Here is a 22,484-nt window from a genome sequence, read left to right on the forward strand (position 1 = left end):
TAAGTGATTGTCACCACCCCCTACCTATCATACTTCCCCCCACCCACTGTAATGGGTCTATGGGGATGTGTTCTCATCATGGGGACGCGGCTGTTTACGCCAAGGGAAGGTGAAAGCTTCATGCATAAATACGTGCATAACACTTTATAAAGGTAGCAGAATAGTGATTCGAGTAAGTGTTAGGGATGATGGCCATGGTTTACACGTTAATTTAAACAAATTTTGTGAATTTACGTGGAGGAAAGTAGATATTTTTGTGGTCTGTATGAAAACACCCATTTTTATTGTGGGCGAGCGTGTAAATGTAACTTCAACTACTACCTACAGGGGAGTAACTACTACCGATAGAGGCATGGTAGTAGACCTGAGACGGGTTTAATTTTTCCTTATTATGCTCCAAGAGGTCAATGCACTATTTTTGTTAAAATTGTTATAAGTATATATATATATATATATATATATATATATAATATTTGTATGTCCGTGAACACGGTAATTTGGGTTTTGGTCAGATTTTGATTAAAATTTGGCATGAATGTGTAGGACAGGATATACTTGTCCAATAATAAATCATTGATTAGAATAAGTAGCTGAATCCTAACAATTCGTATGATTTTTTTGTTTCTCCTCCAAATAACATTTATATGAGGAATAGTTTATTTATGGTATTGGTAATTATGGAATGTTTGAAGCTTGTGTAAGCTACTAAAATTAATTACTTTTTATAGAGTGTATAATGATATTGTATAATGTATATAGTGTGATAGCTATGAGAGTCACATCGTCAGTTAATGTCTTAATTGTATAAGAGTGAACTAATTATTTAATGCTATTTAATATTAATTTTTGATACAAACACTCACTACAAAAGGTTTAGACATGTGTACAGTATTGTTTTCTTTCTAAATTTGGTAGACTTGAAGTACAGTATAAAATTAAAACATATCGCTTTCTTCTTTATTTGTTTAATATATTGTGTTTACCATAGCCCCATGCACAAGCTATTGCTAAGCTATATTAACGTTTCTAATGGCAGTATTGGTGGAAGAGGGAGAAATTTGCTGTGTCATGGGAGGGGAGTTGACGTATAAAGGAAGCGTCATCTCCTTATATTCTCTTCAATAATAAAAAAAAAAACTTAAAAATAATAGATTCAATGCAACAACTCATAAAGATAGTGTTATTACATGTTTATTTTTATGATAATAATTTGATTAATGTCCATACAGTAGTAACATACTTATAAGAAAGTTAAACATAGATGGTTTACCAATGAAATAATATTTTCATTTTGTTTCAACGTAAAACCGTGCATTGTTAAGTTGTCATCATTACCAAGACTGGTTGTAAAGCTGGACCTGAGGCACTTCGTTTGTGTTAAATCTCAGCAAAGAGCTTTAGAGTATATTACGGATGTTAGGATTAAAAGGAAAATATAACATTTCCTACAGTTAAGCTATGACTTTAACATATTTAATAAAGATCTGTCCATTGACAAGCATTTTACAATGTACAGTGTTGAGAACTTCTAAGCCAATATGTTTTGAAACCAGTAACCAGTAAGTCTGAAATTAAAATGTATCGTACTAAATGTTGGCATCTTAAAAGTGTTCTATATAGCAAAACATGTTTTAATATTCAAAGGTTTTTAAAAGAAATATTTGAAGGTACCGAACGTTTTTAACTGATTGGATATTCTTCACTTTGTTCATTTAGTACAACATTCTTCAATGGCGTACGTCTGAGGAAAATTCGTAAAGGGTTGAATACTTTTCATTTTGTGAAGAAACTATCTAATTAATAAAAATGAACATTTTTGGAACAGTATTTTATCTAGTAATTTCAACAACTCATCTCAAAACAAAAGGTAAATAATAACAATAAATAATCAGTTCATCTGGTCTTTTAAACATAAAACATATGGTTAGCCTAATTAATAACACCACATCTCTCTGTCACACATCTTCTTTTAATCATATCGTTTTGGTCTTCTTATGATTCTCTGACTTCTTCGATAAGAGTCGTAATTTAGTTGATCAGGTACACGAGGGATTGTATTAGGCTGATCAATATGTACTCTTTCTTCTAATGGCAATAGTGTTAGATGCCATCGATTTCTTCTAAGCCGTCTTCCATTATTTAGTGTTACCCAATATGATCGGGGATAAATATCTGATTTTGATAAGATTTCTCCTTTACATTTCAGGTCTCTAATCCAGACCTTATCCCTTTCTTCCAGAGGTTTTAGTTCACTAGGTCCATACAATACACGATCACAACCTTGTAATTGGAGACCGAGGGATCGAGCCTGATGTTCTCCAATGACTGATACATCGGCCCCTGTATCCATTTTAAACCAAACTTTATGTTCATTGATTTCTATTTCAACTACAGGGCATTCTTTACCGTACTTCATTACCTGAATTTCACCCAAACAAAAATTTGAAGTGTCATTTCGGTTGTTGTCCTCAACTTCCCGTATTGTTTTCTGTCCTTGTTTTATACAACACTTAGCAAAATGTCCCTCCTCACCACATCTAAAACACTCAACTTTATATGCTGGGCACTCTCTATACTTATGATATAGGTTACATTTGTTACATCTCAACTTGTTTCTGAAAGAGCCTACTTTACTGTTAACGGCTCCTACTACCTCATCTTGACTAATTGAATTTGATATGTCGCCTACTCGATCTCTTACTACTTTTTGCTGTTTCAAAATAGACTCGGATTGCCGAACTTTGTTGATAGCCTTCCTTAAAGTTAGTGAATCGTCCATTTGTAGAGTCTCTAATAGTTTTGGATTATTGACTCCAATTACAATAAAATCACGTATCAGCTCTTCCTTTAAATTTCCGAATTCACACGTTTCAGCTAATTTATGAAGGTCATTTATAAAAGAATCTACTGTTTCATAACCCCTTGTCTTCACTTAAGAAACTTGGCACGTTCATATACAATGTTACATTTGACTTTTAAGAAATCACTGAAACTTTTAACAACTTCTTCATAGTGAAGATTATTCTCATCAAAAATACCAAAAGTACGGAAAAGATCCTCACCTTTGTCGCCTAGAGTATACAAGAGCATACTAATTTGTTGACTATCAGGTTTGAAGCAAAGCTCTGAAGCAATCCTGTACCTCTCAAACCTTTTCATCCAACGAGGCCATAAGGCAGGATTTTGAAAATCAAAAGCTTCTGGTGGAGAAATTTGAGTCTGCATACCTGAAACTGTAGTAACCCTCAAAGCTTCAGTTGAGGTTTTATCTCTTACACCGTTCTTTGAACAAACCTGATTCCTAGGCTTGGACTCATCTTCACTTGATTCAAGATCAAATTCCTTTTGTAAGTAATCTCTCTTCTTCAAATTTCTTTTAGATGTTCTTTTATTTCGGCTTCCCATATTTCTTTCAACCTGACACCATGTGAAGAAACTATCTAATTAATCAAAATGAACATTTTAGGAACAGTATTTTATCTAGTAATTTCAACAACTCATCTCAAAACAAAAGGTAAATAATAACAATAAATAATCAGTTCATCTGGTCTTTTAAACATAAAACATATGGTTAATTAATAACACCACACATTTTTTACTTGTTAAAACTATAATTCAAATATTCTTTTGATCCCTTAATAAAATCATCATCATATTTTTTTGTATTTATTATTTTTATCATCATAACTTTTTTTAAGAAGCTGCAACAATACATATTTATTCCTGTTATATTTTATCGTAGAAAATACGTTTACTGGAAATAAATATCCATCGCTGAATACAATAACGAGAGGCTAAATGTTGCTACTTTGCATGTTCTATAAATGTTACCTCTGACTGTACTCTTAGGCGTGGTCAATTAGATAATGTATTGCAAGTCAAAACAAAGCTAATCATTGAAGCAATCCTCTTATCCATTAGACAATATTACTAAGCTTTTTAAGTGATTGATTATGCACATTTCATTTGTGATGTTTGTAAAACATGTTTTCGTTTTGAAAGTACCTAGGCTATGGGCTACATTCTAAAGCAAAAACGGTTAAACATAAAACAAATTCTAAAAAAAAAAACATAATAATAAAATAAAATAGAGATTTATATAGTTTTATTGACAGATAAATTAACTTTTCCACGTTTCGATATATTTATGATGCACAGTTTCAACATAGTCCAATGTTGAATGTATAGCATGTTCCGAGTTATAAAAGAAATATTAGTATGATATTAAACATTCAACATTTTATCATTTGAAACTGGCTTATAGTAAACATGTTATTATTACGGTATACGTCTAATGTATTTTTTTTTTCTAAAATCATTGCATTTTTTGATTTGTTAGGGCTTTAAAAAATATTAAAAACCAGTTGCGAGTCCTTCACTTTATCTAAAAAAATATCTCGAGGTAAATATGGCTACATTGTGGATGAAAAGGTAATGCAAAAAGAGATGTAATATATTTCTGATATCTGGTTATAATTGAACAACTGTTATCTGGATTTGGAGCGCACGATATAATATGCGTTGCTGCAGCGGTCTATTGTCATCATAACAGAAGGTACTAGAACCACGGGTAACACAATCCCTTGTACATGTACATCGGAATATACAGCTTGTGAATATTTGTTTTGCTGTTGAAGCTTTCCATAGTTGAGATATTGTATATTCATTAATATCTTCGTTGTTCGTATAAATAATTAACATATTTTTGCAAAGAGTTAAAATAACACTACAATAGCACGGAATAATGAATTGAAACTTTGTAAATTTAAATACAATCATCATTTATTTACAGCTAGCTGCTGTACCCGTGCTTCGCAACGGGAAGATGTACTATACCACCTAATCCAAATACTTGTTAAGTTGTTAAAATTAATAGACAAACAGCCATAAATTTATACAAAAATTATAACCTACCTACATTTGAATTGTACTGCTGTTTACATATATATATCAAAACAAAAAAATATATCAAATATAAAAAAAAATATCAAATATATCAAATATGAAAATATATCAATAACATTATTTTCATAGCTTTGACACTTTAATAAATAAGACCGAACCTGGGTTGAGATAGCAATGGAAACAGAATCTTTTTTTATTTCCCTAGTCAATGAAATATTTTTAGAATAAAAAATCTATGAAAAAGTTTTTGGGTAAATAAATTTACCACATAGCTGTGTAAACTATTATATTTAATTTGTTTTAATCAGTTGTCTGAAATTGTTAAGTAAGAATTTGGCAGTTCTGCTTGTTTACATTGAAATGTCAACGCCAAGGTAAACATTGTGAGTTTCCTCATGCTTCTATGGAAACCAATCAATCAATATTTACGTTTGAAAACATCACCTTAAACCTTTAGACATCCAAGAGGTGAAGCCTGAGAGGAACTCAGGGAGGTAAATTAATAGGCTTAAGACATTCCTAGATATGCGGACTATCTTTGTGCTTAGTTTTGGCTGTATCGGTTTAGTATTTTAGTCGTGACTGCTGCTCAGACAAATAGACAGACACCACCACATCAATTTTATAATAGTATTGATAGACAAATGCATTTCAGTTGTACCTGTATCACAGAACCCTTGTATCAACCTCAGACACTAAGTGATCAGTTGTGACAATATGAGGGAGTACAGTAGTCGCATCTCATATATGTGTTCTTGCCTTATTTCCATGTCTTTCAATCTCCCTCTTGCATATTTTCTTCTGTGCACTTTACTCTATGCCATGAAGAAAGCTTTTATAGCTATTTACATTACAAGTGTAGTAAGAGCGTTTTTACATCACGCAGGTGAAAGTTGTGCAACGAGCGAAGCGAGTTGCATAATTTACCTAAGTGATGTAAACACGCTCTTGCGTAACGTGTAACGTACAAGATTTTACCTGACCCGACAATATACAGGAGGTTACGAACAATATTTTTCATTACCCATTTCACTCATCTTATAACAGTAAGGTTCATTTACAAACAAAAGCTAGGTTAGGAAAATTCTCCAAAACATAACAATAACAATAAAATTCAAGCACACAGCTGATATCTAGCGTTAAACGTCGTTGGCTCCATAGAGTTATATTTTTTAAGTTATCCACTCAATGTTATTTAAATGGGTTTCATTACATCACCGAGTGAGTTTTTTGATACTTTACATCACTCAAGAAGTAAGGAAGTTGTATACATCACGCTTAGGATAGGGAAGTTTAACATGGCGGGTTAGGTAAAAGTAATTTCTCTTTATTCAGTCGTATTACAACTCACAGTTTTTAGGCTAGGCTTTATGTACAATTTGCATACACGGTCATGTTTCAGCCTCTTGATTGCTCAATCCAACGATAGACAAAGTAATTAATAAACAGAAGAAGTATTTATGTCAAAGCAAACAGATTTTCCATATTTTTTTTATTTTTTTTCAAAATAAGTGACGAGATTATAATAACTATATGACCTGATGTAAACCTTATGTAAGATCTTTTAGCCTAGACATTTATTAACACTTTAAGTTAACAAACATTTCACCCTCTATTATATTGTTATCGTTTTCATTTTATTAGGCTTAAGTATAATTCCTTGACGTCTCGTCTTGTCGCTCACCCAGTTTCTAGGTGCAGATTTTATCTTACTTCCGTCCGTCCATTCTGGTAATGTAATGACGAGGTAAGAGTGTTATTTGACTTTCACTATAACTCTCTACAGTTTACTCCCTCTTTTAACATTTTCAACTGTTGTTTTTTGACGTTTACATATTTTTAGCTGATACCAATTAATTTTTATAAATTAATTGATAATTAATTTAAAAACTAGTAAAATGATTCAACATTATTTACACAAAAGTTTGCCTAAATTTATAAAATCACTTTCTTATCTACAACGTGTATTTTTAATTCATGAATTTTGACGAAGTAGAATTTATAATCAATATGAGGTTTTCAACGAGGTGAATCTAGAATGAGCGAAGAGTAATCAGATTAAATTAATCCTATAAAAGCGATCAATTATAAAGCCAATGTCAATTACAGTTGATCCGAATGCATTATAATTGAAGGTTTTGACAGAACGAATAATACGATATTCATTTTCGTATTTAATTTAATTATTAATTTAAATTACAAAATAAATTATAACTATTATTTTTGTACCCACTACTTTTGTCAAAATGCGTATTGTAGCCTTACTAGCGAGTCGATAGCGAAACGGGCTTTGAGTCGTAGCGATGTCGTGGGTTCGGAACCTGGTACCTACTACACTACTACTATCAGTACAGTTATTCAACTTTGTACCGTACTGTGCCGGCTCACCCCTTGCTTTGCTGGATACCTGGCCCGAGGCCTGTATGAAAGGGCAAATGCAAGTTTGAAAGAGACAGCCAATATCAAAAAAAGAATAAAGACTATGATCCGACTTTGACAAAGACCATTGTGTAATTACTTTATCTAATAATACTAAATTTTACCATTCTATTGGGAGCTGATCTGGTCAAGTAGTAGAGGGCATAACTCCGGTCCTGAAGTCTCAGGTTTAAATCTCACCAACTCGACAATGAATTTTAGCTAATGTATTAGGTAATGTATTATTAGATAATGTCGCAACCTTTAGGCTAGACCTGAAGTGATCTGAAAATGTCCTAGGGATGAAACCTATTCAATTGAAAAAGAAAATAATATAATACCATCCTCTGTACAGACAACGAAAGACTAGAACAAATTTTGTGTGCTAAAATGATCAGCTTTACAAATAGTTATAGCCGTGAAAAAAAGTATCTCAATTAAATTTTACATGTTTCCATTACCTATTCGTAATTAAATTTGACTTTTTCTTTCTAAATTTGTTTTCACCAACGTTATACTTTGAAACTATGAAAATACATAGAGAGCAATAATTTATTAATCGAAATCGCTTTATTGACATCTAATATATAAGTATTCCTGATAGTGAATCGAACTAGGATTAGTTATACACTACATTGTCTATAAAACTAAGTATAAGTAAAATATATTTCTTTAAGACATTTGATTTACATTATTTAAACACTAACCAATCATTATATTAATGTTTAGGTCACAACAGATGAAATAAATACATATAATGTAACATCTAAATCGTAGAATGAAATAATGTTAAGGTCTTTGTAAATATTACTATTTCAAGTTATAGTTCCCAGCTGCATTCAATCTTGTTCCTTTACTGACTGTAAGATGACAACTGAGGAGGTTGTCAATAGTAATCAGTATTGATGGCTGTTTTGCATGTCTTGTCAGTTGAACATATAGATGACAACGTAGGCGTGGTCCATTAGCAAATGAACACCTGCAAGTCTATCAAGACAAGCTGCATTCAATCTTGTTCCTTTACTGACTGTAAGATGACAACTGAGGAGGTTGTCAATAGTAATCAGTATTGATGGCTGTTTTGCATGTCTTATCAGTTGAACCTATAGATGACAACGTAGGCGTGGTCCATTAGCAAATGAACACCTGCAAGTCTATCAAGACAAGCTGCATTCAATCTTGTTCCTTTACTGACTGTAAGATGACAACTGAGGAGGTTGTCAATAGTAATCAGTATTGATGGCTGTTTTGCATGTCTTGTCAGTTGAACATATAGATGACAACGTAGGCGTGGTCCATTAGCAAATGAACACCTGCAAGTCTATCAAGACAAGCTGCATTCAATCTTGTTCCTTTACTGACTGTAAGATGACAACTGAGGAGGTTGTCAATAGTAATCAGTATTGATGGCTGTTTTGCATGTCTTATCAGTTGAACCTATAGATGACAACGTAGGCGTGGTCCATTAGCAAATGAAAACCTGCAAGTCTATCAAGACAAGCTGCATTCAATCTTGTTCCTTTACTGACTGTAAGATGACAACTGAGGAGGTTGTCAATAGTAATCAGTATTGATGTCTGTTTTGCATGTCTTATCAGTTGAACCTATAGATGACAACGTAGGCGTGGTCCATTAGCAAATGAAAACCTGCAAGTCTATCAAGACAAGCTGCATTCAATCTTGTTCCTTTACTGACTGTAAGATGACAACTGAGGAGGTTGTCAATAGTAATCAATATTGATGGCTGTTTTGCATGCCTTATCAGTTGAACCTATAGATGACAACGTAGGCGTGGTCCATTAGCAAATGAACACCTGCAAGTCTATCAAGACAAGCTGCATTCAATCTTGTTCCTTTACTGACTGTAAGATGACAACTGAGGAGGTTGTCAATAGTAATCAGTATTGATGGCTGTTTTGCATGTCTTATCAGTTGAACCTATAGATGACAACGTAGGCGTGGTCCATTAGCAAATGATAACCTGCAAGTCTATCAAGACAAGCTGCATTCAATCTTGTTCCTTTACTGACTGTAAGATGACAACTGAGGAGGTTGTCAATAGTAATCAATATTGATGGCTGTTTTGCATGTCTTGTCAGTTGAACCTATAGATGACAACATAGGCGTGGTCCATTAGCAAATGAACACCTGCAAGTCTATCAAGACAAGCTGCATTCAATCTTGTTCCTTTACTGACTGTAAGATGACAACTGAGGAGGTTGTCAATAGTAATCAGTATTGATGTCTGTTTTGCATGTCTTATCAGTTGAACCTATAGATGACAACGTAGGCAGGTCCATTAGCAAATGAACACCTGCAAGTCTATCAAGACAAGCTGCATTCAATCTTGTTCCTTTACTGACCGTAAGATGACAACTGAGAGGTTGTCAATAGTAATCAGTATTGATGGCTGTTTTGCATGCCTTGTCAGTTGAACCTATAGATGACAACGTAGGCGTGGTCCATTATCAAATGAACACCTGCAAGTCTATTAAAACAAGCTGCATTCAATCTTGTTCCTTTACTGACTGTAAGATGACAACTGAGGTGGTTGTCAATAGTAATCAGTAATGATGTCTGTTTTGCATGCCTTGTCAGTTGAACCTATAGATGACAACGTAGGCGTGGTCCATTAGCAAATGAACACCTGCAAGTCTATCAAGACAAGCTGCATTCAATCTTGTTCCTTTACTGACTGTAAGTTGACAACTGAGGAGGTTGTCAATAGTAATCAGTATTGATGTCTGTTTTGCATGTCTCGTCAGTTGAACCTATAGATGACAACATAGGCGTGGTCCATTAGCAAATGAACACCTGCAAGTCTATCAAGACAAGCTGCGTTCTGGGTTGAGATGAAACAAATTACCTCATTGTACAGTTCCCTTTCTAATGCCATTTTACCCAAGGCTTCAAGAGCTACTTACTATACACAGTGTATACACAAGTGTATATAATGATGTTCTTGATAATCAAGAGGGTTATTTTGTTTTCTTTATCGTATTTTGATATTGTGAATGTATTTATATACATGTGATTGCTGTTTGAATATAATTATTTCAGCATTTAGGCTAGATTTATACCTTCTTTCCGCTCTGTACTTCACGTGCAAATGATTGGATTACCAAAAATCATGTTTCAACAATACTAATATTTTTTATTTCCTTCATGTTTATGTTCTATAAGTACAGTATACCAATGACAGAAACGTGTTGTCTGTATTCAGTTTAACTCAGGACGCTGTTTTATTTACTTAAAGATCGATAGAACATGCAAAACATATTCTATTGATATAACACATTCTCTTCCCAAAGCCCCATTCTGTTAAGATAGAAACTAATCGAATTTAAGCTCTTAACTCTAATGTGGAAATATCTTCTTAAATTGTAGTTTAGCTCAATAATTACATATTTTAGTAAGAGTGAATATGTTATGACCATAAATATTCCCACATTCTCAAAGAGGATGTAAAAATAATAATAAAACAATTTTTACACAAAAGTCCTAGGACCTAGAGGTGTCAGATAGCATCAGATGTTTTACTTTATCCATACTAAGTGTTATTGACAGCTCTTATTGCCATCAGTGTTTACTAAGAAACGTGTCATTGCATGAAGTACTCTAATTACACTAGTTTGGGGCACTTACGGTGTATTAATAATATGTCCTCTCTTGCATTGAATTTAAGGGAGCAAAAAGCTTTCAATAACACTAGCAAAAATATCAATGAGTATCAAAAAATATAAAAAGTAAAATAGTAAACATAGTATGATAATAATAATAGTATTTTAATATGATAAAAATAACAAATATTCACTCAAAAAACGACGTAACATTTTTGTTTAGCTGTTTTTTCGCTGTATTAATTGCTTTCAAAGCTCTCAACCATAATCGTTTTTGTGACAATTAGTAGATACAGCTATTTACCGTCCCACTTAGTCAAATGTTATTCAGAAAAACCATTTTAATTAATTTTTTTGATATCATCGTTAACTACTTCCATAAGAGATATTTCATTTGTCGGCCATTTTGGAAAATGGTGGCTACATTTTAAAACTCCAAACCATCACAAAAAATGTCTTAAAAATAAAGGGGAGTGCTTCGTAAGAAGTTGGCTGTCATACTTATAATAAAAAAGTAGGTAAGCTATTTGTTTACTTTAGGTGAGACACCTTGTCTAGCTTTGAGTAAAGACTATGGTCATAAAATGACACTTATTTCCCCTCTAAACGTGCATTCAAGAATTACTACTGTTAATATTCAAGCACTTAACAAAAACCTCAACATTAACTAGGAATGACAATGTCAACCAACGGAAACCAACATTTTTTTAAAACGTTCAACATTTTAAAGTTTAGTTTATCATCTTATAAGAGGTCAAATTAATGTGTAAGTTTGTTCTACGTAAGTTCTCAATTTGGATATTACGATAGAAATTTGACCTTTTACGTAAATTTATTTTAAGTAACAGTGTTCTCTCGAACATGTGGATATATGGTAAATATGGCGAGGAGAGGAAAGAAATAAGGCTTGCAAATATATCGCGCAGATTGATTCCGAGCTGGAGTTGATTTATAGTCAGGTAGGAAAACCTGACCTGTGTTTGCGTTTTTCGTATGACAAAATTTGATTTAATACCTAATCACTCGTTCCATTCATTGAAAACTGATACGTAAAACCACTTAACCGTAAATAACATATGCTTTTTGCACTTGCAACATCAATAACCAGCAATTATTTCTACTCTACGTTATGTTACATTATTTTTGATACACTGTATTTACTTCAAGTATTGATAGGGTTTTAAAAGTGAATACACTTTGAGAGAAGCGTTTCTTTTTACAATAATAGTATTTTCACATACGCATTAGTGCCACTTACACCATGCTACACCAAACAACACCATGCTAGGTGTTAAGGAATTTAAACCCTTCATCTAAATTAATAGAAAAGGATTTCATACAACTAACTGGTAAGTTACTAAAATAAATTATGAATGTACAAGTATTTCGCAGGACAGATCTAAAAACCACGTTATTCTTCTCCACGTTCCATACCCGCTACGAATTATTGCTATAACAGCTAGGGTATACAATATAAGGTACTGAAGTGGAAGCAGTTCTTGCAATTTATTTACAAATGTCTTTTTTACCAATACAATCACTCAGTTATTATGTTTGTACATTACTGAACGAATAATTTATGTTGCTAAACACACACACTGTGATCAAAACATTGATAATACCTAGATACCAAAACTTTAAGTCTTGCTTTACCACAATAAAAATTGCTACAATGGTTCGTATACTAAGTTAGTAGCGAAATAGTAATGCATCTCATTAAATTAAGTTTAGTAAAAATTATTAACAAAGCTACTATTTGAATAATTCTTTATTTGTTTTAAGAAATGAAAACTTTTGTTATCAGTGAATCGTTGATTTATAATCAACACGCTGAGATATGTCTTTACTTTAAATAATGACAACAAATTTTCCTATTCTCATTCAAAGAGAATTATTCGATTTTTGTGCTTTGTAAAAAATGTCAATTGTTGAGTTTGTTTGTAAGAAATCAATAAACCCCATCCGTAAAGTGTACAGTGAAGTGACGCGGACAGATTCCTAGATATCACGTACCGAGACGTCTTGCAGTAGTCTTTGATTAAATTATTTGTTTCTATTGACCCAAATTAAAAGTGTAACTACTTGATGCAGTTAGTATGCGACTAAGTGTTGTGTTGTGTTCTGCACTTTGGTAATAGAAAAACTACTCAGTAGGAAGTCTTAGCTTCGTGTGAAACAACTTTAGCAATTGTTTAGAAAATAAATAGCTAAATAATATGAAATAAAATACAAATGCATGATTTTGGAAGTTTTATTCGTCTTTTGGGCAAAATAGGAGTAACTTTTGCCAAATTTAGTTCTCTTACACCTACCAAAACATGCAATAAAAGCATATTTAATATTTTAAACGAGTTCATTTTTACAAAGTGTTTTTATATTGGCAGCAAATGGTGTGATCACAACTGTATCACACATTTATCTGTCGGATCGTACCTCCTCCTCAATATTGCAACTCATTTCTGTTCGCTCATTTGAACATTGTCCATGGATCATTTATTGTTCAATCAGACATCCGAACTACTTGTATTGCTTGTAAGTCGCAATAATTCTAAAATGCATTTAGTAAAACACTAACTAAGTCCTCCGTTGTCAATTAGATAGTTCATAGACCGTCCTGTATCGCAAAGAGTCATTTTAGATTAGTTTACTACATATTTATATTTTATTTATTTATTGGATCATTTCATTACCACAACAAAAACGTAAAACCGATTACTTTAAACACTCTAAATTAATAAATACTGTAAATGTAATTTAATTATACATCAAACACTTTATGATAGTAGTTTTCAATACATCGTTTGGTAGACTAAACGACAAGAATGTCACTTTCATCCAACTGAAGTGATGTTTCCAAGCATTGCAGATGTGATAGTCAAAACACTTCCGGTAAAAGGGCGAACGAGGGGAGAAAGGAAATTTGGAGGGAATGCGTTTACAAATGTAAATCTGTATGATTGATCGCAGGGGTCGGGTGATGCTTTGGTGGGAAGGTGTAACCACTTGTAACTCATCTCCACCTGCTGGGAGTCTCATGTGTACACTTATAATATATACAGTATGTATTGTATTGAATACTCATGTTGCACGGTTTAGAACCTTATGTTGACTAATTTATATCAACTGTATCAAGCGTATTGAAATTTTAAACTTTTCTTCAAAGAAATAATGGTTCTTTCAATCTTGAGCATTGCAAATATTATTATTGTCTGCATTACGAAAAAAAATGAACAATAGATTATAGTTTTTGAATATAAGGATGTATCTCATACTTGGGTAGCAAACTGAAAAGTTGCCAGTCATAAACTTGTGAATCAAACAAGTAAACATACATTACAAGCAGTTTTCCTAATGGGTCCTCAGTCATAATTCTTCTTTTGATACACACACAGAACGAACTGTTCGAAAAAAAAAACTAGAGAGTGGTTTCTAAACATGTACAAGTAAACTCGAGTTCACAAGTTTTTATTGTTTAAAACTAAAGGCATTAAAGTGTCACGGTGATCTTCTTATAGATGATGATGGAACATGTACATTCCAAAAATAATATGTATCAGTTTTTTACTAGACATTTGACGAAAAAATCTTAGTAGGCCTATCCGTTTATTAATTCAGCAAATTCTGTAATTTTAGCAATTTTAAAAAATAGCTTAAAATAGCCATAATTTCCCCATTTCTTAGTTAAAATTCAATAAGTTTGTACTGTACCTAGTTAGAGGTAGTTTGGTCCTCGGCCGCTGGCCGTGGTGTAGCGCTAGTGTCTCCCGCCCACAGTATTATTGCAAGTAAGTGTCGTCTGCTCGCTTCGCGTTGCACCTCTCCTCGTTTCAGTCGCTGCCTAGCCGCGCCGCCGTCGATAGCTTGTGCACTGCCGTTTTACCTTTAGCGAACTTTACTCTCGTAAACCAAGGTAATTTTTCTTTAAATTAAATGTTTAGCTTGATCGTATCCAACCTTGTTATTTTTTATGGAAATAACGTGTGTTTAGGCAGAGTTTTAATATTCAAATTCTATTATTACAAAATTAATTTTACAATATTTTAATAAAGAAATTTTGATAACAATACACACTCCGCCGGACTGAAATGTGTCATGGTGTAAATATACTTACTACCGTATTTATGATTTGAACACATTGCTATTATTCATGCACATAATATTTTATTTATGTTATTTTGGTGCACAAGACATGCGCTTGCTGTTGAAAGTGTTTGAATGTAAAATTTAATTGTAACATATTGACCAACATCACAACTGTGTATTTTGTTGATTGTTGCAATATGGCATTGTTAAATTACTGACTAGTTTATTTATCGTAAATGCAAAAACTAAAGGAGAGATTTTAAAAATAGGTTAGTGTCGTGTATTTATAACTATTGCAGGGTTTCAATTGTAAATATAAATACCTACAATTAAAATATTGTTCATAGCAAAACCACATTTTGAGAAAAGTGTTCAAAAAGAATTAATAATTTAAGGTTCAGAGATAAGGTAAATGCTCATAGTTGTCATAACACGCGACAACTTTACTATATCACGCGTAGACGAGCTCATCGCCGTGTAATTGGATGGCTAAGTTGCATTAGTCTTGACTTACGTTTTACAATCTTGATCATTTTGTACATTGCGACATATTGCATAAGTCACACCCAAGACATAAATAAGAAATTCTGTCTCTCATCTCAATATTTTTCCATTCCCCTAGAAGCTGAAAACAACGTAGTGGTTGAGATTTAATGGTTTGTATTAATTAATTTACTTATTTTGAACAGTTAGCTAAGCTATCATTCTTGTTAATATAATTTTTCCCTATCCTTTAATTAATTATTACTATCCAATATTACTTAATCTGATGTAAATCATAAACGAGGGGTTTATTTATATTTACAATTATCCCCAGTTTTTTTTTATCATAGGCTTTTAATTTAACCATTTAACTTTTGTAGGCTATGTAAAACAAAGTTATTGTTTTACATAATTAAATTGTTCTTTTAATCATGCAATTACTTTTCTATCGATTCCATCTAAATAATTCTTGGAACTATACAGTTCTAATTACTTTGTTCCTACAAACGAGACTAAACGAATGTTATAATATATTCCAGAATTCCACAAAATCATCAACTGTGTCACATCACGTTAAGCTGAATTGCGTAATATGGAATTCCACGTTTTCATTATCTGTGAACTTCCCTTTATGTTTCGTTTAATCAACAAAACATCACTTTTAATATGTGTGAAAATGCGAACAATGTCATGCTGGTTTCCACAAAGCGCCACTGATTGTGTTGATATAATCTCTAACCTTTATCCTCAGTCAAGCCACGAATTATTCTCAGTGCTCTCCTCAATTATGCCTGGTTGATGATGTTTTGTTTAACCACAACGTTCCTTTCATTTTGTGTATTTGTGAAAACTATGTGAACATCAATATGTTGCAGACAAGCTAAATGCTACTTGACGTAAATAAATATATTTTGGCAAGGGTCAAACATAAAATTAATGGATGTTCTTAAAAATCCAGAAAGCTAACTCATGAAATATTCTTCTACTTAACATAAACTATTTAAATTCAATTCACATCCTAGGTTTTTTGAATTATAACTATTACATATTTGGTTTTGCACTCTTAATACTCAGCTCTTCGTGAACTAGTCGTAAAACAGAGAAAACATTGTGGGTTAACCGGTTAACGAACAATATTAGCTTAGTGACAATGTTTGTATTATATTATATTATATTGTATTAGTGACAATTGACTTTATTTATTACTATTACGCTATTACTTATTGAGATTGGGACGCCCCCTAGGTGCGTATTTTAACCCAAATGAGTAAAGGAGGTGTGTAGAATCATTGTAGAATTTAATGTGATGATCCGTGTAAATTTGTTACCGACTAATAAGATCAGCCGTTGCTGATCCCGATGACCAGAACAGCTGAGTACAGTTTCGAACCTTCAAAAAGCTACGGACTTTTCTCAGGGCCGACATCTAAATCACCATGGAAAACAAATCGTTTTCCAACGGATTTTGAATCAGTTTACGGCCACTCTTTGTACTTAGCCAAATACGTTCACCAACTAATTATAAAATAATCATAAAACTAAATGTAGTCCTTTAACACAAAGCTTTCCTGACTGAATACCTTAAAAGAAATGGCATAATTCTGGGGTTTTATCTGTCCCATTTGTGTAAAGCATTGCCAACTAAAACATCAAAGAAAGTTTTCTAAGAGATAAAAACCCAAAGGTGGTAGACCAAGGTGGATAAACATTAATTTTGAATAAGGTAGATGGGTGAATTACTATTTGTAAAGAGTTTTGTTACGGTGACGTCAAACGTGTGTTACGTGTTTAAAAGCGAGCGAAACATCTCGAGGGCAGAAGTTCATAGAAATCTCATGAATTGAGTTTTTGTTAAAGAAAGAAGAAAAGTTTATCTCTGAGAGAGGCGTTTGGTGCGACTTCTCAGTAGCGCAGTAAAGTAGAAGACTTGTGGAGATTCAACGCATACAAATGTGGAGGCAACACGCAGAGTTGAAAATAAACGTCACATTGTAAATGAAAAACAGTTGATTGTACTCAAATTAAGGAAATAGTTCAATATAACTGCAAAATTATAATTTTACATTCTTGATGAAGACTTCGAATCATCATTGTTTACTAATGAAACAAATAAGTAAATGTGTGATACATTACAGAACATCAAACGAATTGTTTAGAGATGACTAAGAAGGCAATAACGCCCAATGCAATTTTTAGCGTTACCTTAAAAATGTATCATTTCAATTACTTATAATATTCGAGATCTTGGACGTCGTTGAAGTTAAAAATACGAGAGTATACTCACAGAATAATAAGGTACCGTTCTTATCTGTGGTATTCTATAGTAAAAAAGGTAGTATCCTGGATTTAAGAGTATGTATCTTATAATAGTCTATGAGTAAGGTTAAGGTAATATTTCATCAATGTGGGATTTTTAGGGAGAAGGAAAACCCCCGTCGCCCGTCACATAACCCCCCCCCCCCTACTTCCTCCCCTTATGTCGGGACAGTTTACGAGTCCTGTGGGACTGATCAAATCTTCCTTTGGCGCCACATATTTCTCTCGTTAGATATTTTTAGGTCTCTGATTTAGAAATCATTACTATAAGTAGATAAGTTGTTTGAAGTCGCAATGGATCTGGGCACCCACTTCCAGTTGTTTTGTACCTTTTAGGATAATTTATCCCTATTGATTCAATTTACACTATCGAATAAAGTTTAATAGATCCATGTACTATCGTTTAATAAAGTTATCCGTATAGAAAATTGATATTAAATTTAAAATAAGTCACAAGGATTGGTTTTGAAATAATCATCCTTCTCAGTTTTCCAATTATGTAAGTGTAGAATGTATAACAAATATCAATTTAAAATATTTTACATGTAACTTCCATTAAGCGACATTAACATGATTGCGCACTACTAGTGGCTTGTAGGGGCAATAGCCCCTATATGTATATTCTAGTAACTATTTTGTATAAATTACATGTATAAGTCTCATGGGTTACCCTACCTCGAATGATCGCTTAACATTTGTGTATGTTAACACTGGGGTTTTTCAAATAAATGCCAACTTTTGTGAAGGTTTGGCCTTGCAATTTATGTATAATAATTGTGAAAGCTATTTGCAATGGGCATTGAATCCTTGTAAACTTAAACGGCATATTAGGATCTGTATATATTAGTTTAATTTTTGGCATGAAAAATATTATCCCTTTGCCTACTCCAGTAAATACTTCTAACTTTACACTTATTTCAGACATATCTACACAACCAATCGTACTTCATTAAATCCAGACCCTTAAATTTGGGAAAAAGTTTATTTCAGCTTTATAAACAGTACACATATTACAGTAATGATATTACGTACTACATATTACCATATGCTTTAAATAAAGTTAAACCACTTGTTTTAAAGTAAACAAAGCATACATGACCTAGATTCCCATGCTATTTAAATGTGAATTATTTTTATCCGTAGCAACTTTTTGGTTCACGATTAAGAAAAATGAATAATTTCCTCAAAAATTTCAAGCCCAGACCTTTAAAATGCGACCTCTCTCAGCTTTCTACGGCCTCCCGTTCGCTCTTAATTTCATTGTAAAATTTTGGGCTTACGGAATTAGATATATAGATTTGCCTTTCCATTCAAGTAATATTGCACGATTAAGACATCGTGAACATTCCCTGTTATATAAACCAAAATGGTATTTACGTTAGTAACATCAATCAACGTTACACTCTCTTCGCATTTTGTTGGGGTTTGCGTATTTAAAAATAAAATATTGTTTTTTACCCTTATTATCTTGACTATTTGTATAGATATGTTGGGTTGGATTGATTGACTAAATTTATCTGAAAGGCGAATTTGAGATGGATTCGATGCATATACACAACACACTAATGAGAGTTTCATAGCTGTTCTGTTTAATCTGGCTTACACTGAAGGTGGTTATGTAATATGAATCCTTCTTTGGCTGCAGTTTTGCTCGGTCAAGTGAGGTCTGGGAGGGAGCGACGGTCATGATGAGTTTGGGTACTTTACCGTTTACCGCCCATAAAAGTAACGTCTCGCCGACAGCGATGTTGTGGCTTCGCTGCCCGCTATGACACAAGCAGGGGGGTTTAACAAGAAATGCCCCTATCAAATCTTGATTACTACAAGAAACCCAAGGGGGTAGGCTAAATGTTGAAGCCTATATACCTTAACACATTTATTATCCAAATTAATAACAGAACACAATAAATCTTAACGGGTTTTACTTTAATAATTTATTTCCTAGGTTTCTTCTAAAGTTCTCCTATAGCCCCATTTCTTTATAGTTTTTTTGTAAACGTATTTTTTCTCTAAACCCTGTGACATGTACATGGGTAGAAAAGAGGTGCGTTAACCCCTCTACCCAGAAGAGAGGTGTTGGTGAAGTTCAAAGACCACCGATACGGAGGGGAAGTTGTACAATGGGTTCGAACGTCTTTGTTTAAGCTAATCACAAAAGCTCATTAAACACACATGAGGTTCCCATGAGTCGTGAGCGGGTTTGTGAGTGTTCAGAGAGGTGAGAACCCTAAAACTTATGGAAGTGTTTGTCTTTTAATAGTTGCATACATAATGTGCATTTGTAATCCCTTCAATAAATACATTCACTTCTTGGATATATTAAACTACCAGTTAAGGTGCAAATGTTAATATCACGATTTTATGCCTATCGATATTTTAGGAAACTTCTACTACCTTATTTGAAAACATTGTTTGGCAAAACGATCATAGATTACTAATTAAATAATAAATTCCTTTGATTATCACAAGTTCATTCATAATGGTTTACAGCTAATGTCTGGCAAAACATGAAAATGCTTCAAATCGCCAAAATTAATTGCAGACTTGTAAAGGTAAACTCGGGCGCAGGTAATCTAATATTTTGTCGTTGGTTCTCTTTCCGAAATAGATTGTAACTCAATAAATTCCTGCAATATAGGTCAAACAATCGCCGCTTCATTTATAGCCACTAAAAAAATGTTAATGCCTTTGTTAGATTTATACTCAACACAAAATTACTAAATTAATTTTTTCCAAAAGTATTTAATAGTTCGTATATTATTCATAAAGTATGCACATGTATCTACTTCGTCTCCAGGAAACGTATAGCAGTAGGCAACGAAGTTAGCCCTTATATAAAAGATGCGCCTCTGATAATTCCACTTGATATTCGAGGCCTCACTACTGGTGGTTATCTTCCTTCTTGTTAAAACAACCTTTTTTCTTTTAAAATTTTATATTGTTTTATGGTTGATGGAAATGTCTTCTTTTTTCATCAAGTGATATTATGACACAGTTCCTTTCAGATTTGAGGAAGTTGCTTAAATAGAAGGTCGTTACTATTCATAGTAAAATGTACTACATATTTGCTAGATTAATAAATATTTATTATCGATCGTACACAATTATGTACAACCATTTATACAATCGATTGTGCTATATTGTTATGGTTTTGAATGCAAAATACATTAAACCAACTATTTTTATATGTAATTACTTTAACAATTCCTCTTGATTCCTAAGAGTTAGATTTGATGATATTGTTCAGTAACTGAATATATTTAATGCGCAGTTTAACTTTGATTAAATGTTTCGTGTCTAAAAACTCCCAATATCAAATAATAGAATCTTTATATTTGTAAAGCATATGTAATCTTTGATAAAACTAATGTGTATAAGTGTTAATACTCTTATATACATCGATGGTAATTTATGATCACTATCACCTGCCTGCCATCTGAAGATAAAATCATATGTTTTATCAATTGTTATGATCTGTTTTATTACTGGTTTACATTTCAACAGTTCTTTATAAACTATGTTAATTAAACCGTCACTTGTATTATTTATCTTTCTTATTGAGTAAAATCTAATCAATATTATCAATCATTGCATTACCAACATAATTCGTCACTAATTGTTATGATCTGTTTATAATACTTGTTTACATTTTATCACTTCTTTCTGAACCATGTTAATTAATACTTGTATTTTATCTTTCTTATTGAGTAAATCTAATCAATATTATAAATAATATTTAACAATAACAACGCAATTTTATTTTAATAATGCTTTTAGGAAATATACTCAATTAAAATACATTATGTTTCCAGTACATCCAAAACTCCCTTTTAATTAATTTTCGAATAGCATTATGTACTTCGTGAACTTAATAATGCTATGTTCGGAAACAAATACAATAGTATATACTAGAGTAAAAACCCCTAATAATAATTTTCTCAGAAGATTGTTTTAAAGAGGAGAGGCAAACAAACTTTTTCACTTAACACAGAAGGTGATTGGGTAAGAGGCACTTATCAACCCTCGAGGAATTGTTTGTTTTTCGTGGCGTTATCTCGCTCTTCATCGCGCATTGTTTGGTTTTCGTGTCTTTAAAAGGAAGTATTTTTATCAGCTAAGGACAATTGATTGATTTTTTTACATTTCTGTTATCAGAAACGTATGTTATTAGGTATAAGCAAGCAATGTTTTGGATGGTTTTTCCAATAATAAATAAATTGATAATTGTGGATAGGTTTTTTTTCAAGGTACTGGAAATGGCCTTATGGGGTCCCAGGTCGGACATAGACTTAAATGTCCATCCATCTTGGATGGATTCCGAGATTTGTTCTTACTAAAGCGGAAAGCAAAAGTCCGGAAACCTAGAGCCACAGTTTCATGAATACAATTTACACACATTGGTCTATATTTAGATTATTTAAATTTCATAACTAAGATGTAGATATTAACCTTTTATTGAGGGCCAGCATGGTCCGGGCGGAGTCAAAGGATTTGAATGCACAACAAAATCACATTTGTTTGTTATTATTGACTGTTATTTAGCATTCATTTACTAAACAGACCTTAAAAACTTTATTTTAAGCTTTAAATACAAATATGCTTTCTTTGAACATGGTACGCTTGTACGTGCTTCAGTGTACATAGGCATAACTTTATGAC

The 22,484-nt window shown here is 32.6% G+C and overlaps 1 protein-coding gene across 4 annotated transcripts in view; it reads left to right on the top strand.

The window, feature by feature from the left end:
* The window catches only part of LOC129005842 (superoxide dismutase [Cu-Zn]-like), a 101,462-nt gene that overhangs the window by 41,865 nt on the left and 37,113 nt on the right, over positions 1–22,484 (top strand). Inside the window, exon 1 of one of the 4 annotated variants that reach the window (XM_054434862.1) lies at positions 14,765–14,853. The exons of the other annotated variants lie outside the window; for them this stretch is intronic. The gene's annotated coding sequence lies outside the window, so the exon portion shown is untranslated. Of the gene's footprint in view, positions 1–14,764; positions 14,854–22,484 lie in introns of those variants that run through there. 4 annotated transcript variants of the gene reach the window in all.

The sequence above is a fragment of the Macrosteles quadrilineatus genome, unplaced genomic scaffold (assembly GCF_028750875.1).
Source record: "Macrosteles quadrilineatus isolate MER2022 unplaced genomic scaffold, UCM_ALF_1.0 Scaffold_36__1_contigs__length_1205136, whole genome shotgun sequence".
NCBI classification, from domain to species: Eukaryota; Metazoa; Arthropoda; class Insecta; order Hemiptera; family Cicadellidae; genus Macrosteles; species Macrosteles quadrilineatus.